Raw genomic sequence first — 25,683 nt, 5'->3', positions numbered from 1 at the left:
AACAAGAGCAAGCCTTTGCTTTGCTCAAAGAAAAGCTTACTAAGGCACCTGTTCTAGCTCTTCCTGACTTTTCTAAAACTTTTGAGCTAGAATGTGATGCCTCTGGAGTGGGAGTTGGAGCTGTATTGTTACAAGGTGGGCACCCTATTTCTTATTTTAGTGAAAAACTTGATAGTGCCACCCTCAACTACCCCACCTATGATAAAGAGCTTTATGCCTTAATAAGAGCCCTCCAAACTTGGGAACATTACCTTGTTTCCAAGGAATTTGTCATTCATAGTGATCATCAATCACTTAAGTACATTAGAGGGCAAAGCAAGTTAAACAAGAGGCATGCAAAATGGGTAGAGTACCTAGAGCAATTTCCATATGTTATCAAATACAAAAAGGGAAAAACAAATGTGGTAGCTGATGCCCTCTCTAGGAGACACACATTGTTTTGCTCCCTAGGAGCTCAAATTTTAGGATTTGATAATATTAGGGACTTGTATGCTTTAGATGAACATTTCTCTCCCATTTATGAGAGTTGTGGGAAAAAGGCCCAAGATGGATTCTATTTGGCTGAGGGGTATTTGTTCAAAGAGGGAAAGCTTTGCATACCCCAAGGATCCATTAGGAAATTACTTGTGAAAGAGAGCCATGAGGGTGGGCTCATGGGCCACTTTGGGATAGACAAGACCCTTGTCTTCCTCAAAGAAAAGTTTTATTGGCCCCATATGAAGAAAGATGTCCATAAGCATTGCACTAGGTGTGTGGCTTGTTTACAAGCCAAGTCTAGGGTGATGCCTCATGGGCTATACACACCCTTACCCATCCCATCTGCACCTTGGGTAGACATTAGTATGGACTTTGTCCTTGGGCTTCCTGGAACCCAAAGAGGTGTAGACTCTATCTTTGTGGTGGTGGATAGGTTTAGCAAGATGGCACACTTTATACCATGCCACAAGGTGGATGATGCTTCCCACATCTCAAAACTCTTTTTCAAGGAAGTTGTGAGACTCCATGGTTTGCCTAGGACCATTGTGTCAGATAGAGATGCTAAGTTCCTTAGCCACTTCTGGAAAACCTTATGGGCTAAGTTAGGAACTAAACTTCTTTTCTCTACCACTTGTCATCCACAAACTGATGGGCAAACAGAGGTAGTGAATAGGTCTTTATCCACCCTTTTAAGGGCTCTTCTGAAAGGCAACCATAAGTCTTGGGATAAGTATCTTCCTCATGTAGAATTTGCCTACAATAGGGGGGTTCATAGAACCACCAAGCAGTCCCCTTTTGAGGTTGTCTATGGGTTCAATCCCCTAACACCGTTAGACCTCATTCCCCTCCCACTGGACACTTCTTTTATACATAAAGAAGGGGAATCTAGGTCAGAATTTGTAAAGAAGATGCATGAGAGGGTTAAGAACCAAATAGAGAACCAAACAAAGGTGTATTCAACTAAAGGCAATAGAGGAAGAAAAGAGCTAGTTCTTAATGAGGGTGACTGGGTTTGGCTCCATCTTAGGAAGGATAGATTCCCTACTAAAAGGAAATCCAAGCTTAGCCCTAGAGGGGATGGACCTTTTCAGGTTTTGGAGAGGATCAATAACAATGCCTATAGGTTGGACCTCCCAGAAGAGTATGGAGTCAGCACCACTTTTAACATTTCTGATTTAACTCCTTTTGCAGGTGGAGCTGATATTGAGGAGGCGGAACTAACAGATTTGAGGTCAAATCCTCTTCAAGGGGAAGGGGATGATGCAATCCTCCCTAGGAAGGGACCAATCACTAGAACCATGAGCAAGAGGCTCCAAGAAGATTGGGCTAGAGCTGCTGAAGAAGGCCCTAGGGTTCTCATGAACCTTAGGGTAGATTTCTGAGCCCATGGGCCAAGGTTGGGTCCAATTATCTTTGTACATATTAGACTAGGATGTCATTATATTTGGTCCTTGTATATAGGGCTCCATATTGTAGGTAGGGTACCCTAGAAATATAGGATTTTTCAGCCCTTGTATTTTTGGGCACCTAGACTAGTTTTTGTATTAGGGGTAGTTTTGTAATTTCACATGCACTAAGTGGATATTTGATGTGTGTGGCTGGAAATAAATTTAATTGAATTGGTAGAAGCCCAATCCAATTAAATTTTAGAGGGGGAGGTGAGCATTTGCTTACTACACCCCATTGCCACATCATATAGTCACACTTTGTGCATGTCCTTCATGCTTTTCATGCCTCATGACACCTAAGCACACTTAGTGGAGAATCTTGGAATTGATCTTGGATTAGTGGGCTGAACCATAACTAAAATTCACTAATCATAATTAGTGAAATTTTGGCTCCAAAGTTTAGCTCCACAAATTCAATTTCAAATTCAAGTGAAATTTGAATTTCCCTCCAATTTTGTGTGACACTTAGGCTATAAATAGAGGTCATGTGTGTGTATTTTTTTGAACTTTGATCATTTGAATATTAACTTCAGATTTCAGAGCTCCTTTTGAGCACAAAATTTCGTGCTCTTCTCTCCCTCTCCCTTCATTCATCTCCTTCTTCCTCCAAGCTCTTATCCATGGCCTCCTATGGTGGTGAGCTTCTTCTAGACTCATCTTCTCCTTGAAGTGGCGTCTCCTCTCTCTCTTCCTTCTCCATTCCGCTGCCATTTATCTTCCAAGAAGCAAAGGAATCCATTGATGAAGAAGATCCTAGGCCTACAAGCTCCAATGGAGCTTGCATCAAGTTGGAAGCCATCTTCTCAATTAAATTTCTGGCTTCAGCAGGAGTCATGTCTCCAAGGGCTCCACCACTGGCAGCATCTATCATACTTCTCTCCATATTACTGAGTCCTTCATAAAAATATTGGAGAAGAAGCTGCTCCAAAATCTGATGGTGAGGGCAACTGGCACATAGTTTTTTAAATCTCTCCCAGTACTCATACAGGCTCTCTCCACTGAGTTGTCTAATACCTGAGATATCCTTCCTGATGGCTGTGGTACTAGAAGCAGGGAAAATATTTTCTAAGAATACTCTCTTAAGGTCATCCCAGCTCGTGATGGACCATGGAGCAAGGTAATACAACCAGTCCTTTGCCACTCCCTCTAAATAATGAGGAAAAGCCTTCAGAAATATATGATCCTCTTGGACATCTGGGGGTTTCATGGTGGAGCAGACAATATGAAATTCCTTCAAATTTTTGTGCGGCTCTTCACCTGCAAGGCCATGAAACTTTGGAAGCAAATGAATCAGTCCAGTTTTAAGAACATATGGAACATCCTCATCAGGGTATTGGATGCACAAGCTTTCATAGGTGAAATCAGGTGCAACCATTTCCCTTAGAGTCCTCTCACGGGGTGGAGGTTGTGCCATGTTCTCAGAATGTTCAAAATCAGAATGCTCAGAATCAGAATGCTCAAAATTATAATGCTCCAAATCAGGATGTTCAAAATCACCAATAACAGAATGCACAGATTCACCAGTAATGGAATGCTCAAGATGATCAAAAGGTATAAAATGATGCCTAACTAATCTATGAAATGTCCTATCTATCTCAAGATCAAAGGGTTGTAAGTCAGATGGATTGCCTCTAGTCATACACTACATTCAGCATGCACAACTAGTTGCCTTGTCATGTAAATAAAGGTGCAGGTTTGAACTACAGCTACCCTCAAATGATATCCAAATGACTTTAAATTTTGTGAGCAACCTTATAAAATGATGAGAAGATAGCACAAAAAATTTCAGGCAAAAATTCAAAGTCTAACTATGGAAGCTAAAAATGGTAGGTTAAGAAAAATAAGTGAATAAAACTTGAAAAATAAAAAAATTTTGACAGAATCACTATTTTTGGACGATGGAGACCTCATTTGGCCTATGGCCAGCTGCCAAGGCGTAGGAAACTTTTTTCTACCCCAAATACATATATAATAATTGCGATTCTGATAACCGGAGCAAAAGTTATGGCCGTTTGAAGTTTCGACAAACACAAAATTTGCTACTTTTTTGGAACTTTCAAATCTGACCAAACTAAAGGCTCTAGCTATTTTTCCCACAAAATATAGGTTAAAAGAAGTTACCACAAAAAATTCTGCCAAAAATAACAACCCTAGCTACTAAAACAAAAAATCTCAAATAATTCAGCATGGGTGGTCGCTAAAATCCGTCTCTACTTGATTTCTACTACTACTCTGTTTTGCCGCAAGCAAAAGTGGTCGCTAAGTCCATCGCAAAACACTATTCACAGCAAAACACCCAAAACTGAAACAGGGAAAGCGCTTAATAGGAAAACTGAAACATAACACACACTAAACAAAATATCAGGACACTAAACAACACTAACACACATACTAACACAATACTAACAATTAAACTTAAAACACGAAAGAATTAAACACACAACACTAGCTAGTTATTATGAACCTTTGGACACTGTTCCCTGGCAACGACGCCAAATTTGATCGAGGTCGTACCCGAATCAAATAAACATGAAAATGCAGTAATGAGGAAGTGATCCTAGGTCATTTCCCAACGAGCAATGACAAACCAAATGTTCATAATATACTTGCGCAGTAACAATAACGATTGGGGGGGTTTGTTTGTTTTGTGATTAAAGAGCAGAACAAGTAAACTAGAATATCAAACTACTAATATTAAAAACAGGTTGTTTCCTTTGATTTAGAAGCCATTCTCTTATCCTGGGTTATGGACAATTCGTCCCTAACAGTCAACCACATAATCCAACCTTATTTCAATTTACTAAGCGAAAATCAACTTAGGGTTGTCAATACGTGATTAGGCACCACATACACCAGTTAGCCCTTCGTCCATTAAGCATGAATGCAAGTTAAGCTCAGAGGCAATTAATCGAACACGAAGTGTGCACTGATTAATGTTCACGAATTTGGGATAACTGGTGAAGGGAAAACTGCCAGGAAACCACATTACAAACGAAACCTCAAAGAGAGTTGGGCTTCGTCCTCAAAAGGAAACGACACCAGAAAAACTAGCCTTCCATAGATTCAAACAGAAAATGCAAATGAAACATGAAGCAGAAGCGTAAATGAACAGAAATGTAAATGAAATAGAAACATAAATGAGACAGAAACGTAAATGAAAGTAGAAGAAGAAGCAAGAACGAAATTGTAATTAGAAGCAGAAAACGGAAAATTGCATTAAGAACGAAAACAGTGCCTTAGAACAGAAAAACGTAAAAACCTAAAACAAAAGCTCTGAATAATAAAATAGCATAACAGAATAGCCTCGCACGAATCCCAAGGCTGCTATTTAAAAAGAGTCACTCAAAGTCACTGGGCCTTATTACAATACTCTGGTCCAAAACGAAATAAACACTGAACAACATAAAATAAAATTGCGAAATTTCCTAATTAGAAATTAACTAAGGTAAGCGCTGCTTTATTTGCCCTCTTCAAGTCCATAACCAAAATCCAGATTAAGCCCAATGTTTCATTAATTCCTGAAATTAGATTAAAACATCAAATTAGCTAAATGAGCCCAAATAATAAAGCTGCCTGATTAATTGACAATTAAGACCTATCAGTAATTAAAATGGTGCAAAAAGGGTTTAGAAAATAGAAGAAAATGATGGCACATCAGAAGACGCACCAGTGAGTCCCGCGTCGCCCTCTTGTCGAAGGGTAGGTTGCGACACCACTCGCTAAGCGCAACTTACGCGCTAAGCAAATCCTTGTTCACGCGCTGAGCGAGACACTTCTCGCGCTAAGCGCATCAACCCCTGTTCATTGGCTGAAAGGGGTCTCGCTGAGCGAGTCCTGTGCGCTAAGCCCAAAAACTTCTCTAGAATTTCATCTTTTGAAATTGGGCTAAGCGAGTCATCTCCCTGAGCGCACAGCTGCATCTTTCTAAGCGCCCACTGTGCGCTAAGCTCAATTTCCTCTCTGTTGGACCATTCATGTGAATTGGGCCAGCGGGTCAGCCTGAGTGCTCGCTTAGCGAGTCACACGCGCTAAGCGCGGCAGTCGAAACTGCAAAAAATATGGCTTAATTGCCTTAGGTAGTTTTCTTTTGTGCATTTACAAACATTTTCTCTCATCATTAGCATCTCGCACTCTCTGCACTGTACTCATTGTTTCCAGTCTACTTCTTGCTTTCCTCTTGCTCATTTCTTACTGCAATCCAAGTAAGTAATCCCAACTTTACACTTTTATTTTGCTCTGAACCTTAGGATTAGAAGACTTACTGTAGCTATGTTAAAGTTGCAAGTTTGTGATTTGAAATGTTGCAGTTATGTTAGTTTTTAGATGCTATACTATTAGGGGTTTAATTTCGTGCACAATGTATATGATTTTGTTTCATTTGATTAGGTTCTGAGGCCTAATATGGGTCTGTGTCTGAGGGGCTGAAATCCCAATTTTTTTGGATTTTTCAATGATCTCGCTAAGCGAGTTCATCAATTTCTATTGATTTTCTTGGTTTTTGGATGAACTCGCTTAGCTTACCCTATCCCGCTAAGCGTGTTCATCATTTTTGTACATATATTTGAATGTTTGTATGAACTCGTTAAGCCACTGCACTTGGGCTTAGAAAGTATTTAAATTTTCAGTCTTATTTTCAGTTTGTATGAACTCGCTTAGCCGGCATGTCGCGCTTCGCGAGTTAGTTTGCTTAGCTCAGACTCTTAGAGTCTTTTTGTCTTCTATTGGTGGCTAAGTGAGTCCTCTCGCTAAGCCACACAACCATTGTAGGCTGAATAAGCCTGGGCTAAGCGAGCTAGTCTCGCTAAGTGTTCGCTCCCGGCAAGTGCACCGGATTGCACAAGTAGTATAAAACGGTAAGAACCGAGTATCAAACTCTCGGGGAACTTGTGCTACTTGGTTTAAGCTATTTCAGTGAATAGGTGTCTAGAGTGAAAAGAGATATGTTTACTATGAACAGGTATGTAACCTAACTATAAAAAGGAAAATCACGTGAGTAATGATGTGTAAAGACAAATAGACGACACGTTGGTCTTCCTAATAGTCCGTAGATTCCTCTTGTTGGACTAAACTTGGCCAGGACCGCATTAAGACAAACATAGAACAACTAGGTTATCATACCCCGATCCCTCGTGATAGTACGACAAACTAGCCCTATCCTATCAAGTTCTAAGAATCAGACCAGTTTCCACTGTTGAATGACCCTAAAAGCACATGCATCTACGTGATCAAGGTAAAGCATGGTAGAATGAAGTTCTGATAGCAGAGTGAACACACAAAACATCATTAAATAGATATACAAGTATTTACATCAAGTACCTAAAAGGAAGATCCAACAGAGGATTTAGCTTTCCATAACTGGGAAGCTTCCTTTACAACAAAGATAAGAGAAAGATGAAAGATTGCAGAAATAAAAGTAGTGGGGATGTCTCCTCCACCTCTAGGACCTCACAATCACTCACAAACTCATCTCAAGCTCTCAGGACGGCTTCCTCTTCGAGCTCTAGTCCTCTGCAAATCTTCACACAACAAATCTCTCAAACTCTCTAGAATTCGGACCCTTCTCTCTCTAGAATCTCTCACATGCAAATTCTCCTTAATAAAATGGCCCAAAAATCCACTCCAAAATTTGATTTCAGGCTTAAATAGGTGGCTTTGTTCATGCTCGTGCGCTTGCCTAATTCTGAACCGCTTAGCACGTGTCTTCTCGCTTAGGGGATGGACTGAAGCGTGTGCTTTCGCTGGATGACCCTTTCAAAGATTGTTAAGAATGGAAAATCATTTTGCAACAAAAGGTGATATTAAAAGAGCACTCCCTTCTTAAACAATCTTTCTACCTTCGCCTATCAAGGGAAACATCCTTAGCCACTGCCACAATTCCTACATTTGAGACCTCCCCCAAAGGTCCCAAGAACTCTTACATGAATTTGGTGATATATTTCCAAAAGAGATACCCCCTGGGCTACCTCCTTTAAGGGGAATAGAACACCAAATAGATTTAGTCCCAGGAGCAAGCCTTCCTAATAGGCCAGCCTATAGGACTAACCCTCAGGAGACTAAGGAGATAGAGTCTCAGGTTAAAGAATTGTTGGAGAAGGGCTGGGTCAAGAGAGCCTAAGCCCATGTGCTGTGCCAGTGTTGTTGGTGCCCAAAAAGGATGGTACGTGGGAATGTGTACAGATTGCAGGGCATCAACAACATCACTGTAAAGTATAGGCACCCCATTCCTAGACTTGATGATTTGCTTGATGAGTTGCATGGTTCCAATATCTTTTCAAAAATGATCTTAAAAGTGGTATCACCAAAATCAGGATGAAAAGGGTGATGAGTGGAAAACTGCTTTCAAGACCAAGTTGGTTTGTATGAATGGCTAGTGATGCCTTTTGGGCTCACTAATGCACCAAGCACCTTTATGAGGCTTATGCTATGTCTTAAGGGATTTCATAGGTAGATTTGTAGTTGTTTATTTTGATGATATTTTAGTGTGTATAGTAGGAGGCTAGATGATCACTTAGGACATCTCAGACAAGTTCTTTCAGTCCTTAGAAAAACACCCTCTATGCAAATATAGAGAAGTGTACCTTTGTGTAGATAATATAGTTTTCTTAGGTTTTGTAGTTGGTAGAAATGGGGTCCAAGTGGACCCTGAAAATCAAGGCCATCCAAGAATGGCCCACCCCAAAAAGTGGGGAGATATTAGGAGCTTCCATGGTTAGCAAGCTTCTATAGAAGGTTCGTTCCTAATTTCTCTACCATTGCATCACCTCTCAATGAGCTGGTGAAGAAGAATGTGGCATTTACCTGGGGGTGAAAAACAAGAGCAAGCCTTTGCTTTGCTCAAAGAAAAGCTTACTAAGGCACCTGTTCTAGCTCTTCCTGACTTTCTAAAATTTTGAGCTAGAATGTGATGCCTTCTGGAGTGGAGGTTGGAGCTGTATTGTTACAAGGTGGGCCCTATTTCTTATTTTGTGAAAAACTTGATAGTGCCACCCTCAACTACCCACCTATGATAAAGGCTTTATGCCTTAATAAGAGCCCTCCAAACTTGGGAACATTACCTTGTTTTCCAAGGAATTTGTCATTCATAGTGATCATCAATCACTTAAGTACATATAGGGCAAAGAAGTTAAACAAGAGGCATGCAAATGGGTAGAGTACCTAGGCAATTTCATATGTTATCAAATACAAAAGAGGGAAAAAACAAATGTGGTAGCTGATGCCCTCTCTAGGAGACACACATTGTTTTGCTCCCTAGGAGCTCAAATTTTAGGATTTGATAATATTAGGGACTTGTATGCTTTAGATGAACAATTTCCTCCCATTTATGAGAGTTGTGGAAAAGGCCCAAGATGGATTCTATTTGGCTGAGGGGTATTTGTTCAAAGAGGGAAAGCTTGCATACCCCAAGGATCCATTAGGAAATTACTTGTGAAAGAGAGCCATGAGGGTGGCTCATGGGCCACTTTGGATAGACAAGACCCTTGTCTTCCTCAAGGAAAAGTTTTATTGGCCCCATATGAAGAAAGATGTCCATAAGCACATTGCACTAGGTGTGTGGCTTGTTTACAAGCCAAGTCTAGGGTGATGCCTATGGCTATACACACCTTACCCATCCCATCTGCACCTTGGGTAGACATTAGTATGGACTTTGTCCTTGGGCTTCCTGGAACCCAAAGAGGTGTAGACTCTATCTTTGTGGTGGATGATGGTTTAGCAAGATGGCACATCTTTATACCATGCCACAAGGTGGATGATGCTTCCCACATCTCAAAACTCTTTTTCAAGGAGTTGTGAGACTCCATGGTTTGCCTAGGACCATTGTGTCAGATAGAGATGCTAAGTTCCTTAGCCACTTCTGGAAAACCTTATGGGCTAAGTTAGGACATAACTTCTTCTCTACCACTTGTATCCACAAACTGATGGGCAAACAAGGTAGTGAATAGGTCTTTATCCACCCTTTTAAGGCTCTCTGAAGCAACCATAAGTCTTGGGATAAGTATCTTCCTCAGTTAGAATTTGCCTACAATAGGGGGGTTCATAGAACCACAAGCAGTCCCCTTTTGAGGTTGTCTATGGGTTCATCCCCTAACACCGTTAGACCTCATTCCCCTCCCACTGGACACTTCTTTTATACATAAAGAGGGGAATCTAGGTCAGAATTTGTAAGAAGATGCATGAGAGGTTAAGAACCAAATAGAGAACCAAACAAAGGTGATATCAACTAAAGGCAATAGAGGAAGAAAAGAGCTAGTTCTTAATGAGGGTGACTGGGTTTGGCTCCATCTTAGGAAGGATAGATTCCCTACTAAAAGGAAATCCAAGCTTAGCCCTAGAGGGATGGACCTTTTCAGGTTTTGGAGAGGATCAATAACAATGCCTATAGGTTGGACCTCCCAGAAGAGTATGGAGTCAGCACCACTTTAAATCATTCTGATTTAACTCCTTTGCAGTGGGCTGATATTGAGGAGGCGGAACTAACAGATTTGAGGTCAAATCCTCTCAAGGGGAGGGATGATGCATCCTCCCTAGGAAGGGACCAATACTAGAACCATGAGCAGAGGCTCCAAGAAGATTGGGCTAGAGCTGCTGAAGAGGCCCTGGGTTCTCATGAACCTTAGGGTAGATTTCTGAGCCCATGGGCCAAGGTTGGGTCCAATTATCTTTGTACATATTAGACTAGGATGTCATTATATTTGGTCCTTGTATATAGGGCTCCATATTGTAGGTAGGTACCCTAGAAATATAGGATTTTTCAGCCCTTGTATTTTTGGGCACCTAGACTAGTTTTTGTATTAGGGTAGTTTTGTAATTTCACATGCACTAAGTGGATATTTGATTGTGTGGCTGGAAATAAATTAATTGAATTGGTAGAAGCCCAATCCAATTAAATTTTAGAGGGGGAGGTGAGCATTTGCTTACTAACCCATTGCCACATCATATAGTCACACTTTGTGCATGTCTTCATGCTTTTCATGCCTCATGACACCTAAGCACACTTAGTGGAGAATCTTGGAATTGATCTTGGATTAGTGGGCTGAACCATAACTAAATTCACTAATCATAATTAGTGAAATTTTGGCTCAAAGTTTAGCTCCACAAATTCAATTTCAAATTCAAGTGAAATTTGAATTTCCCTCCAATTTTGTGTGACACTTAGGCTATAAATAGAGGTCATGTGTGTGTATTTTTTTGAACTTTGATCATTTGAATATTAACTCAGATTTCAGAGCTCTTTAGCACAAAATTTCGTGCTCTTTCTTCCCTCTCCTTCATCATCTCCTTCTTCCTCCAAGCTCTATCCATGGCCTCCTATGGTGGTGAGCTTCTTCTAGACTCATCTTTCCTTGAAGTGGCGTCTCTCTCTCTCTTTCCTTCTCCATTCCGCTGCCATTTATCTTCCAAGAAGCAAAGGAATCCATTGATGAAGAAGATCCTAGGCCTACAAGCTCCATGGAGCTTGCATCAAGTTGGAAGCCATCTTCTCAATTAAATTTCTGGCTTCAGCAGAGTCATGTCTCCAAGGCTCCACCACTGGCAGCATCTATCATAACTTTCTCCATATTACTGAGTCCTTCATAAATATTGGAGAAGAAGCTGCTCCAAAATCTGATGGTGAGGGCAACTGGCACAATTTTTTAAATCTCTCCCAGTACTCATACAGGCTCTCTCCACTGAGTTGTCTAATACCTGAGATATCCTTCTGATGGCTGTGGTACTAGAAGCAGGGAAAAATTTTCTAAGAATACTCTCTTAAGGTCATCCAGCTCGTGATGGACCATGGGCAAGGTAATACAACCAGTCCTTTTGCCACTCCCTCTAAATAATGAGGAAAGCCTTCAGATATATGATCCTCTTGGACATCTGGGGGTTTCATGGTGGAGCAGACAATATGAAATTCTTCAATTTTTGTGCGGCTCTTCACCTGCAAGGCCATGAAACTTTGGAAGCAAATGAATCAGTCCAGTTTTAAGACATATGGAACATCCTCATCAGGGTATTGGATGCACAAGCTTTCATAGGTGAAAATCAGGTGCAACCATTTCCCTTAGAGTCCTCTCACGGGGTGGAGGTTGTGCCATGTTTCTCAGAATGTCAAAATCAGAATGCTCAGATCAGAATGCTCAAAATTATATGCTCCAAATCAGGATGTTCAAAATCACAATAACAGAATGCACAGATTCACCAGTAATGGAATGCTCAAGATGATCAAAAGGTATAAAATGATGCCTAACTAATCTATGAATGTCCTATCTATCTCAAGATCAAAGGGTTGTAAGTCAGATGGATGCCTCTAGTCATACAATACATTCAGCATCAACTAGTTGCCTTGTCATGTAAATAAAGGTGCAGGTTGAACTACAGCTACCCTCAAATGATATCCAATGACTTTAAATTTTGTGAGCAACCTTATAAAATGATGAGAAGATAGCACAAAAATTTCAGGCAAAAATTCAAAGTCTAACTATGGGAAGCTAAAAATGGTAGGTTAAGAAAAATAAGTGAATAAAACTTGAAAAATAAAAATTTTGACAGAATCACTATTTTGGACGATGGAGACCTCATTTGGCCTATGGCCAGCTGCCAAGGCGTAGGAAACTTTTTTCTACCCCAAATACATATATAATAATTGCGATTCTGATAACCGGAGCAAAAGTTATGGCGTTGAAGTTCACAAACACAAAAAATTGCTATTTTTGGAACTTTCAAATCTGACCAAACTAAAGGCTCTAGCTATTTTTCCCACAAAATATAGGTTAAAAGAAGTTACCACAAAAAATTCTGCCAAAAATAACAACCCTAGCTACTAAAACAAAAATCTCAAATAATTCAGCATGGGTGGTCCGCTAAAATCCGTCTCTACTTGATTTCTACTACTACTCTGTTTTGCCGCAAGCAAAAGTGGTTCGCTAAGTCCATCGCAAAACACTATTCACAGCAAAACACCCAAACTGAAACAGGGAAAGCGCTTAATAGGAAAACTGAAACATAACACACACTAAACAAAATAATCAGGACACTAAACAACACTAACACACATACTAACACAATACTAACAATTAACTTAAACACGAAAGAATAAACACACAACCTAGCTAGTATTATTGAACTTTGGACACTGTTCCCTGGCAACGACGCCAAATTTGATCGAGGTCGTACCCGAATCAAATAAACATGAAAATGCAGTAATGAGGAAGTGATCCTAGGTCATTTCCAACGAGCAATGACAAACCAAATGTTCATAATATACTTGCGCAGTAACAATAACGATTGGGGGTTTGTTTGTTTTGTGATTAAGAGCAGAACAAGTAAACTAGAATATCAAACTACTAATATTAAAAACAGGTTGTTTCCTTTGATTTAGAAGCCATTCTCTTATCCTGGGTTATGGACAATTCGTCCCTAACAGTCAACCACATAATCCAACCTTATTTCAATTTACTAAGCGAATCAAAACTTAGGGTTGTCAATACGTGATTAGGCACCACATACACCAGTTAGCCCTTCGCCATTAAGCATGAATGCAAGTTAAGCTCAGAGGCAATTAATCGAACACGAAGTGTGCACTGATTAATGTTCACGAATTTGGGATAACTGGTGAAGGGAAAACTGCCAGGAAACCACATTACAAACGAAACCTCAAAGAGAGTTGGGCTTCGTCCTCAAAAGGAAACGACACCAGAAAAAACTAGCCTTCCATAGATTCAAACAGAAAATGCAAATGAAACATGAAGCAGAAGCGTAAATGAACAGAAATGTAAATGAAATAGAAACATAAATGAGACAGAAACGTAAATGAAAGTAGAGAAGAAGCAAGAACGAAATTGTAATTAGAAGCAGAAAACGGAAAATTGCATTAAGAACGAAAACAGTGCCTTAGAACAGAAAAACGTAAACCTCTTTTTTGTGCTTTTCATTGCTTTAATTGTTGAATAATCTTTGGAAATTTGTCTTGTTAAAACTCTATTGGTTTAGCTTTCATTTCATTTTTTTGGTCTTTGGTTATTGCTTGTCTTTGTTTCCTTGCTTGTGAGTTGCCATATAGGGAATTGGAAAGGAGGATTGGTGCCATATCTTGAAGAATTTGAGTCAAGAAGAAAGGGGCCAACCACCTTAAGAGCTATTGGACTAAGAAGCACTCCAATTGAGTGAAATACTAAGAGAGAATAGCCACCAATTGAGGACTTTTTTTTTGTAATTTTGTAATTGGCAATTTGTTTTGTTTCAAATTTTGTAACAAAAAGGCCTTTCATTGGAAGTAAGTTGGAGCCTCCAATAGGTCACCCTACTTCCATTTGTGTGTAATAATTTTAGGCAATTTTCCCTTAGGATAGTGAGTGTTTTGTTGGGAACCTTAAATGAGGTCATCCAAACACTCTTAGGATCCGCCTAGTTTGCATTTCTTGCACTTTAATTTCTTGCTTACTTTCATAGCTTATTTCTTTACCCTCCATTGTCAACACCTAGATAGCTTGCCTTTTACCAATTAGTTTTTACCTTATCTTTCACACCTCTTTTAGTGTTTATTTTGGCTAGTTTCAACCATAGTTTATTTTACCTTTTGTTTTCAAACCCCCAACAAGAAAGAACCATAACTTAGGAACCAACATGAGTCTTCATTCTTCATCTAGTGTTAATGGTGAGGGGTTCTACTCCTAAGGACCCCTTGTATAAGATATTAGATGAGTGAGATCCCTTAAGTTGTGGAAAGAAAAACAAGAGAGAAAAGAAAAAGGTAAAAAAAAGTGGAAGAAATATGTCAAGATGAAAGAGAGAAAATAAGAGAGGAAGAAAGAAGAAAAATAATGAAAGAAATGAAAAGAGAAAACATGCCTCCTATAGTAGTCATGACTCTTGCAGAGTTTAAGTGAAGAACTTAGCGACTATTATAGAGGGCGTCATAGTTCACATACTAAACATCACTCCCAAAGAAGAGAAAAGGATAGAAGGCCTCAAGAGGTTAACATTAGCCTCCCATATTTCCATGGAAAAGATAATGTTGGGCCTACTTAGATTGGGAAATGAAGGTTGAACAACTCTTTGCTTGCCATCATATTAGCGAAGAGAGAAAAGTTTCCATTGGCTACCCTTAGCTTTCAAGGGTATGCCCTCTATTGGTGGACTTCCCTTGTTAAAGAACGAAGGATTCATGGGGATCCTCCAGTAGAGTATTGGAATGATCTTAAGAGTTCCCTTAGGAAGAGGCACATTCCCTCCTACTATGAAAGGAGCTTATGGACAAGCTCCAAAGGCTTAGACAAGGGAGTATGAGCGTTGAAGAATATAGACAACAAATGGAACTACTCCTTTTAAGAGCTGGACTTAGGGAGGAGGAAAGAACAAGCATAGCTAGGTTCCTTAGTGGGCTCAATATGGAAGTGAGGACAAGGTTGAACTCCTTCCATATAGGGACCTAGATGAGCTAGTCCACTTTGTATAAGAGTGGAGCAACAACTTAAAAGAAAGCCTTCTTCAAAATCTTATGGCTCTCACTCTTATCCAAGGAAGGACCAAGCCCATGGAATTTTAGGGGCTGCACCTTCAAAACCCAAGGAAGATAAGGGTAAGACCATAGAGAAATACACCCCTAAGACTAGTTCCCAAGAAAGGACTAGCAACATTAAATGTTTCAAATGTCTTGGGAGAGGTCACATTGCCTCTCAATGCCCCACAAAGAAAACCATGATCATGAGGGGTCAAGACATTTTATAGTAGTCAAGAGGAGACTACTTCTTGCTCTTCCTCTAGTGGAAGTGAAGATGAAGTAAGGGGTGAAGAGTCTAGTGAGGAAGTCTACCCCCATGAAGAAGGTGACCTCTTAATGGTTAGAAGGCTCCTTGGAGGTCAATCTTGTGATCTATCTCAATCCCAAAGAGAGAACATCTTTCATACAAGATGCAAAATTTTAGATAAAACTTGTTCTCTCATTGTGGATAGTGGATCTTGTTGCAATTGTTGTAGCACAAGATTAGTTTCCAAGTTGAACCTCACTATCATTCCCCACCCAAAACCTTATAAACTTCAATGGCTCAATGAGCAAGGGGAAATGATAGTTAACCAACAAGTGAAGGTACCTTTCTCCATTGGGACATATAAGGATGAAGTTAATTGTGATATAGTTCCCATGGAGGCAGGACATATTCTTTTAGGAAGGCCGTGGCAATTGATAGGAAGATCATTTATAATGGCCTAACTAATGAGATTACCCTCACCCATCTTGGCACTAAATTTGTGTTGCATCCTCAAACACCTTCACAGGTGGCCAAAGATCAACTAACTATGAAAGATAAGAGGGATGAGGAAGAAAAATTAGAAAAACAAAGAAAAAGAAGGATAGTAAGGCCTTGTCTTCAAAGGCCAGGGGGAAGGAAAAAGAGGGAAAGGATTCCTCCAAGAAGATTGTTAAGAAGGAAAATCATTTTGCAACAAAAGGTGATATTAAAAGAGCACTCCTTCTTAAACAATCTTTCTACCTTCGCCTATCAAGGGAAACATCCCTTAGCACTGCCACAATTCCTACATTTGAGACCTTACCCCCAAAGGTCCAAGAACTCTTACATGAATTTGGTGATATATTTCCAAAAGAGATACCCCCTGGGCTACCTCCTTTAAGGGGAATAGAACACCAAATAGATTTAGTCCCAGGAGCAAGCCTTCCTAATAGGCCAGCCTATAGGACTAACCCTCAGGAGACTAAGGAGATAGAGTCTCAGGTTAAAGAATTGTTGGAGAAGGGCTGGGTCCAAGAGAGCCTAAGCCCATGTGCTGTGCCAGTGTTGTTGGTGCCCAAAAAGGATGGTACGTGGAGAATGTGTACAGATTGCAGGGCCATCAACAACATCACTGTAAAGTATAGGCACCCCATTCCTAGACTTGATGATTTGCTTGATGAGTTGCATGGTGCCAATATCTTTTCAAAAATTGATCTTAAAAGTGGTTATCACCAAATCAGGATGAAAAAGGGTGATGAGTGGAAAACTGCTTTCAAGACCAAGTTTGGTTTGTATGAATGGCTAGTGATGCCTTTTGGGCTCACTAATGCACCAAGCACCTTTATGAGGCTTATGCATCATGTCTTAAGGGATTTCATAGGTAGATTTGTAGTTGTTTATTTTGATGATATTTTAGTGTATAGTAGGAGGCTAGATGATCACTTAGGACATCTCAGACAAGTTCTTTCAGTCCTTAGGAAAAACACCCTCTATGCAAATATAGAGAAGTGTACCTTTTGTGTAGATAATATAGTTTTCTTAGGTTTTGTAGTTGGTAGAAATGGGGTCCAAGTGGACCCTGAGAAAATCAAGGCCATCCAAGAATGGCCCACCCCAAAAAGTGTGGGAGATATTAGGAGCTTCCATGGGTTAGCAAGCTTCTATAGAAGGTTCGTTCCTAATTTCTCTACAATTGCATCACCTCTCAATGAGCTGGTGAAGAAGAATGTGGCATTTACCTGGGGTGAAAACAAGAGCAAGCCTTTGCTTTGCTCAAAGAAAAGCTTACTAAGGCACCTGTTCTAGCTCTTCCTGACTTTTCTAAAACTTTTGAGCTAGAATGTGATGCCTCTGGAGTGGGAGTTGGAGCTGTATTGTTACAAGGTGGGCACCCTATTTCTTATTTTAGTGAAAAAACTTGATAGTGCCACCCTCAACTACCCCACCTATGATAAAGAGCTTTATGCCTTAATAAGAGCCCTCCAAACTTGGGAACATTACCTTGTTTCCAAGGAATTTGTCATTCATAGTGATCATCAATCACTTAAGTACATTAGAGGGCAAAGCAAGTTAAACAAGAGGCATGCAAAATGGGTAGAGTACCTAGAGCAATTTCCATATGTTATCAAATACAAAAAGGGAAAAACAAATGTGGTAGCTGATGCCCTCTCTAGGAGACACACATTGTTTTGCTCCCTAGGAGCTCAAATTTTAGGATTTGATAATATTAGGGACTTGTATGCTTTAGATGAACATTTCTCTCCCATTTATGAGAGTTGTGGGAAAAAGGCCCAAGATGGATTCTATTTGGCTGAGGGGTATTTGTTCAAAGAGGGAAAGCTTTGCATACCCCAAGGATCCATTAGGAAATTACTTGTGAAAGAGAGCCATGAGGGTGGGCTCATGGGCCACTTTGGGATAGACAAGACCCTTGTCTTCCTCAAAGAAAAGTTTTATTGGCCCCATATGAAGAAAGATGTCCATAAGCATTGCACTAGGTGTGTGGCTTGTTTACAAGCCAAGTCTAGGGTGATGCCTCATGGGCTATACACACCCTTACCCATCCCATCTGCACCTTGGGTAGACATTAGTATGGACTTTGTCCTTGGGCTTCCTGGAACCCAAAGAGGTGTAGACTCTATCTTTGTGGTGGTGGATAGGTTTAGCAAGATGGCACACTTTATACCATGCCACAAGGTGGATGATGCTTCCCACATCTCAAAACTCTTTTTCAAGGAAGTTGTGAGACTCCATGGTTTGCCTAGGACCATTGTGTCAGATAGAGATGCTAAGTTCCTTAGCCACTTCTGGAAAACCTTATGGGCTAAGTTAGGAACTAAACTTCTTTTCTCTACCACTTGTCATCCACAAACTGATGGGCAAACAGAGGTAGTGAATAGGTCTTTATCCACCCTTTTAAGGGCTCTTCTGAAAGGCAACCATAAGTCTTGGGATAAGTATCTTCCTCATGTAGAATTTGCCTACAATAGGGGGGTTCATAGAACCACCAAGCAGTCCCCTTTTGAGGTTGTCTATGGGTTCAATCCCCTAACACCGTTAGACCTCATTCCCCTCCCACTGGACACTTCTTTTATACATAAAGAAGGGGAATCTAGGTCAGAATTTGTAAAGAAGATGCATGAGAGGGTTAAGAACCAAATAGAGAACCAAACAAAGGTGTATTCAACTAAAGGCAATAGAGGAAGAAAAGAGCTAGTTCTTAATGAGGGTGACTGGGTTTGGCTCCATCTTAGGAAGGATAGATTCCCTACTAAAAGGAAATCCAAGCTTAGCCCTAGAGGGGATGGACCTTTTCAGGTTTTGGAGAGGATCAATAACAATGCCTATAGGTTGGACCTCCCAGAAGAGTATGGAGTCAGCACCACTTTTAACATTTCTGATTTAACTCCTTTTGCAGGTGGAGCTGATATTGAGGAGGCGGAACTAACAGATTTGAGGTCAAATCCTCTTCAAGGGGAAGGGGATGATGCAATCCTCCCTAGGAAGGGACCAATCACTAGAACCATGAGCAAGAGGCTCCAAGAAGATTGGGCTAGAGCTGCTGAAGAAGGCCCTAGGGTTCTCATGAACCTTAGGGTAGATTTCTGAGCCCATGGGCCAAGGTTGGGTCCAATTATCTTTGTACATATTAGACTAGGATGTCATTATATTTGGTCCTTGTATATAGGGCTCCATATTGTAGGTAGGGTACCCTAGAAATATAGGATTTTTCAGCCCTTGTATTTTTGGGCACCTAGACTAGTTTTTGTATTAGGGGTAGTTTTGTAATTTCACATGCACTAAGTGGATATTTGATGTGTGTGGCTGGAAATAAATTTAATTGAATTGGTAGAAGCCCAATCCAATTAAATTTTAGAGGGGGAGGTGAGCATTTGCTTACTACACCCCATTGCCACATCATATAGTCACACTTTGTGCATGTCCTTCATGCTTTTCATGCCTCATGACACCTAAGCACACTTAGTGGAGAATCTTGGAATTGATCTTGGATTAGTGGGCTGAACCATAACTAAAATTCACTAATCATAATTAGTGAAATTTTGGCTCCAAAGTTTAGCTCCACAAATTCAATTTCAAATTCAAGTGAAATTTGAATTTCCCTCCAATTTTGTGTGACACTTAGGCTATAAATAGAGGTCATGTGTGTGTATTTTTTTGAACTTTGATCATTTGAATATTAACTTCAGATTTCAGAGCTCCTTTTGAGCACAAAATTTCGTGCTCTTCTCTCCCTCTCCCTTCATTCATCTCCTTCTTCCTCCAAGCTCTTATCCATGGCCTCCTATGGTGGTGAGCTTCTTCTAGACTCATCTTCTCCTTGAAGTGGCGTCTCCTCTCTCTCTTCCTTCTCCATTCCGCTGCCATTTATCTTCCAAGAAGCAAAGGAATCCATTGATGAAGAAGATCCTAGGCCTACAAGCTCCAATGGAGCTTGCATCAAGTTGGAAGCCATCTTCTCAATTAAATTTCTGGCTTCAGCAGGAGTCATGTCTCCAAGGGCTCCACCACTGGCAGCATCTATCATACTTCTCTCCATATTACTGAGTCCTTCATAAAAATATTGGAGAAGAAGCTGCTCCAAAATCTGATGGTGAGGGCAACTGGCACATAGTTTTTTAAATCTCTCCCAGTACTCATACAGGCTCTCTCCACTGAGTTGTCTAATACCTGAGATATCCTTCCTGATGGCTGTGGTACTAGAAGCAGGGAAAATATTTTCTAAGAATACTCTCTTAAGGTCATCCCAGCTCGTGATGGACCATGGAGCAAGGTAATACAACCAGTCCTTTGCCACTCCCTCTAAATAATGAGGAAAAGCCTTCAGAAATATATGATCCTCTTGGACATCTGGGGGTTTCATGGTGGAGCAGACAATATGAAATTCCTTCAAATTTTTGTGCGGCTCTTCACCTGCAAGGCCATGAAACTTTGGAAGCAAATGAATCAGTCCAGTTTTAAGAACATATGGAACATCCTCATCAGGGTATTGGATGCACAAGCTTTCATAGGTGAAATCAGGTGCAACCATTTCCCTTAGAGTCCTCTCACGGGGTGGAGGTTGTGCCATGTTCTCAGAATGTTCAAAATCAGAATGCTCAGAATCAGAATGCTCAAAATTATAATGCTCCAAATCAGGATGTTCAAAATCACCAATAACAGAATGCACAGATTCACCAGTAATGGAATGCTCAAGATGATCAAAAGGTATAAAATGATGCCTAACTAATCTATGAAATGTCCTATCTATCTCAAGATCAAAGGGTTGTAAGTCAGATGGATTGCCTCTAGTCATACACTACATTCAGCATGCACAACTAGTTGCCTTGTCATGTAAATAAAGGTGCAGGTTTGAACTACAGCTACCCTCAAATGATATCCAAATGACTTTAAATTTTGTGAGCAACCTTATAAAATGATGAGAAGATAGCACAAAAAATTTCAGGCAAAAATTCAAAGTCTAACTATGGAAGCTAAAAATGGTAGGTTAAGAAAAATAAGTGAATAAAACTTGAAAAATAAAAAAATTTTGACAGAATCACTATTTTTGGACGATGGAGACCTCATTTGGCCTATGGCCAGCTGCCAAGGCGTAGGAAACTTTTTTCTACCCCAAATACATATATAATAATTGCGATTCTGATAACCGGAGCAAAAGTTATGGCCGTTTGAAGTTTCGACAAACACAAAATTTGCTACTTTTTTGGAACTTTCAAATCTGACCAAACTAAAGGCTCTAGCTATTTTTCCCACAAAATATAGGTTAAAAGAAGTTACCACAAAAAAATTCTGCCAAAAATAACAACCCTAGCTACTAAAACAAAAAATCTCAAATAATTCAGCATGGGTGGTCGCTAAAATCCGTCTCTACTTGATTTCTACTACTACTCTGTTTTGCCGCAAGCAAAAGTGGTCGCTAAGTCCATCGCAAAACACTATTCACAGCAAAACACCCAAAACTGAAACAGGGAAAGCGCTTAATAGGAAAACTGAAACATAACACACACTAAACAAAATATCAGGACACTAAACAACACTAACACACATACTAACACAATACTAACAATTAAACTTAAAACACGAAAGAATTAAACACACAACACTAGCTAGTTATTATGAACCTTTGGACACTGTTCCCTGGCAACGACGCCAAATTTGATCGAGGTCGTACCCGAATCAAATAAACATGAAAATGCAGTAATGAGGAAGTGATCCTAGGTCATTTCCCAACGAGCAATGACAAACCAAATGTTCATAATATACTTGCGCAGTAACAATAACGATTGGGGGGGTTTGTTTGTTTTGTGATTAAAGAGCAGAACAAGTAAACTAGAATATCAAACTACTAATATTAAAAACAGGTTGTTTCCTTTGATTTAGAAGCCATTCTCTTATCCTGGGTTATGGACAATTCGTCCCTAACAGTCAACCACATAATCCAACCTTATTTCAATTTACTAAGCGAAAATCAACTTAGGGTTGTCAATACGTGATTAGGCACCACATACACCAGTTAGCCCTTCGTCCATTAAGCATGAATGCAAGTTAAGCTCAGAGGCAATTAATCGAACACGAAGTGTGCACTGATTAATGTTCACGAATTTGGGATAACTGGTGAAGGGAAAACTGCCAGGAAACCACATTACAAACGAAACCTCAAAGAGAGTTGGGCTTCGTCCTCAAAAGGAAACGACACCAGAAAAACTAGCCTTCCATAGATTCAAACAGAAAATGCAAATGAAACATGAAGCAGAAGCGTAAATGAACAGAAATGTAAATGAAATAGAAACATAAATGAGACAGAAACGTAAATGAAAGTAGAAGAAGAAGCAAGAACGAAATTGTAATTAGAAGCAGAAAACGGAAAATTGCATTAAGAACGAAAACAGTGCCTTAGAACAGAAAAACGTAAAAACCTAAAACAAAAGCTCTGAATAATAAAATAGCATAACAGAATAGCCTCGCACGAATCCCAAGGCTGCTATTTAAAAAGAGTCACTCAAAGTCACTGGGCCTTATTACAATACTCTGGTCCAAAACGAAATAAACACTGAACAACATAAAATAAAATTGCGAAATTTCCTAATTAGAAATTAACTAAGGTAAGCGCTGCTTTATTTGCCCTCTTCAAGTCCATAACCAAAATCCAGATTAAGCCCAATGTTTCATTAATTCCTGAAATTAGATTAAAAACATCAAATTAGCTAAATGAGCCCAAATAATAAAGCTGCCTGATTAATTGACAATTAAGACCTATCAGTAATTAAAATGGTGCAAAAAGGGTTTAGAAAATAGAAGAAAATGATGGCACATCAGAAGACGCACCAGTGAGTCCCGCGTCGCCCTCTTGTCGAAGGGTAGGTTGCGACACCACTCGCTAAGCGCAACTTACGCGCTAAGCAAATCCTTGTTCACGCGCTGAGCGAGACACTTCTCGCGCTAAGCGCATCAACCCCTGTTCATTGGCTGAAAGGGGTCTCGCTGAGCGAGTCCTGTGCGCTAAGCCCAAAAACTTCTCTAGAATTTCATCTTTTGAAATTGGGCTAAGCGAGTCATCTCCCTGAGCGCACAGCTGCATCTTTCTAAGCGCCCACTGTGCGCTAAGCTCAATTTCCTCTCTGTTGGACCATTCATGTGAATTGGGCCAGCGGGTCAGCCTGAGTGCTCGCTTAGCGAGTCACACGCGCTAAGCGCGGCAGTCGAAACTGCAAAAAATATGGCTTAATTGCCTTAGGTAGTTTTCTTTTGTGCATTTACAAACATTTTCTCTCATCATTAGCATCTCGCACTCTCTGCACTGTACTCATTGTTTCCAGTCTACTTCTTGCTTTCCTCTTGCTCATTTCTTACTGCAATCCAAGTAAGTAATCCCAACTTTACACTTTTATTTTGCTCTGAACCTTAGGATTAGAAGACTTACTGTAGCTATGTTAAAGTTGCAAGTTTGTGATTTGAAATGTTGCAGTTATGTTAGTTTTTAGATGCTATACTATTAGGGGTTTAATTTCGTGCACAATGTATATGATTTTGTTTTCATTTGATTAGGTTCTGAGGCCTAATATGGGTCTGTGTCTGAGGGGCTGAAATCCCAATTTTTTTGGATTTTTCAATGATCTCGCTAAGCGAGTTCATCAATTTCTATTGATTTTCTTGGTTTTTGGATGAACTCGCTTAGCTTACCCTATCCCGCTAAGCGTGTTCATCATTTTTGTACATATATTTGAATGTTTGTATGAACTCGTTAAGCCACTGCACTTGGGCTTAGAAAGTATTTAAATTTTCAGTCTTATTTTCAGTTTGTATGAACTCGCTTAGCCGGCATGTCGCGCTTCGCGAGTTAGTTTGCTTAGCTCAGACTCTTAGAGTCTTTTTGTCTTCTATTGGTGGCTAAGTGAGTCCTCTCGCTAAGCCACACAACCATTGTAGGCTGAATAAGCCTGGGCTAAGCGAGCTAGTCTCGCTAAGTGTTCGCTCCCGGCAAGTGCACCGGATTGCACAAGTAGTATAAAACGGTAAGAACCGAGTATCAAACTCTCGGGGAACTTGTGCTACTTGGTTAAGCTATTTCAGTGAATAGGTGTCTAGAGTGAAAAGAGATATGTTTACTATGAACAGGTATGTAACCTAACTATAAAAAGGAAAATCACGTGAGTAATGATGTGTAAAGACAAATAGACGACACGTTGGTCTTCCTAATAGTCCGTAGATTCCTCTTGTTGGACTAAACTTGGCCAGGACCGCATTAAGACAAACATAGAACAACTAGGTTATCATACCCCGATCCCTCGTGATAGTACGACAAACTAGCCCTATCCTATCAAGTTCTAAGAATCAGACCAGTTTCCACTGTTGAATGACCCTAAAAGCACATGCATCTACGTGATCAAGGTAAAGGCATGGTAGAATGAAGTTCTGATAGCAGAGTGAACACACAAAACATCATTAAATAGATATACAAGTATTTACATCAAGTACCTAAAAGGAAGATCCAACAGAGGATTTAGCTTTCCATAACTGGGAAGCTTCCTTTACAACAAAGATAAGAGAAAGATGAAAGATTGCAGAAATAAAAGTAGTGGGGATGTCTCCTCCACCTCTAGGACCTCACAATCACTCACAAACTCATCTCAAGCTCTCAGGACGGCTTCCTCTTCGAGCTCTAGTCTCTGCAAATCTTCACACAACAAAATCTCTCAAACTCTCTAGAATTCGGACCCTTCTCTCTCTAGAATCTCTCACATGCAAATTCTCCTTAATAAAATGGCCAAAAATCCACTCCAAAATTTGATTTCAGGCTTAAATAGGTGGCTTTGTTCATGCTCGTGCGCTTAGCCTAATTCTGAACCGCTTAGCACGTGTCTTCTCGCTTAGGGGATGGACTGAAGCGGTGTGCTTCGCTGGATGACCCTTTGCTCAGCAAATATGCATAGCTCATCTTCTTCCAGATTCTTCCTCGCGGTCAGCCGAGGAGTGTTGCGCTCAGCGGATGGCTCGCTAAGCCGGAAGATTGGCTTAGCTAGAGGGTGAGGAATCAACACTATACAAACTCGCCTAATTAACCAAAAACTGAGAGAAAATGATTATTAAACACCCAAAATGGAATTACTAAGTAGTTATTACCTATCTTTAACCAAAAGTAATTGAATACTACAAAATAACCATAAATTGGAGGAGTTTGATACAATTTACACAGGTTTTATACACAAAAGTTAGTCGTATTCATCAACTAACAACTCCCTCAAATTTACAGTTTTGCTTGTCCTCAAGCAAATAAAGAACAGTTCATTGGTCCCCAAGTGACAATAACATGCAGTGACTATGTATAAAGGTGTATGTAGCAAAAGTTACTAATTGCATGACACAAGAATGAAGCAAAATGCTTTCATCAGTTGTCTTTCACAAAATATGTAGTTTTTCAAAGAGAAAAATGAAATGCAACCTATACAATTAGATGAAGTTAGGCATAAGACAGATATTAAGGAAAGTAGCTTAAACCACAGTCTCACGGCTACTGTTTCACTCAAGCACAAGTG

At 40.0% G+C, this 25,683-nt stretch overlaps 3 non-coding genes across 3 annotated transcripts; all 3 read left to right on the top strand.

The window, feature by feature from the left end:
* Positions 1-2,854: 2,854 nt before the first annotated feature.
* LOC114388845 lies at positions 2,855-2,961 on the top strand. Its single transcript, XR_003661634.1, has one exon. It is a non-coding gene; the product is annotated as a small nucleolar RNA R71 (small nucleolar RNA).
* Positions 2,962-11,526: 8,565 nt separating this feature from the next.
* On the top strand, positions 11,527-11,631 carry LOC114388780. The gene has a single exon (XR_003661575.1). It is a non-coding gene; the product is annotated as a small nucleolar RNA R71 (small nucleolar RNA).
* Positions 11,632-20,235: 8,604 nt separating this feature from the next.
* Positions 20,236-20,342, top strand: LOC114388844. The gene has a single exon (XR_003661633.1). It is a non-coding gene; the product is annotated as a small nucleolar RNA R71 (small nucleolar RNA).
* Positions 20,343-25,683: the final 5,341 nt, after the last annotated feature.

This window comes from Glycine soja, chromosome 15 (genome assembly GCF_004193775.1).
Source record: "Glycine soja cultivar W05 chromosome 15, ASM419377v2, whole genome shotgun sequence".
NCBI classification, from domain to species: domain Eukaryota; kingdom Viridiplantae; phylum Streptophyta; class Magnoliopsida; order Fabales; family Fabaceae; genus Glycine; species Glycine soja.
The sequence above is the reverse complement of the archived record's forward strand: the minus strand, read 5'-3'. Positions and strand labels throughout refer to the sequence as shown.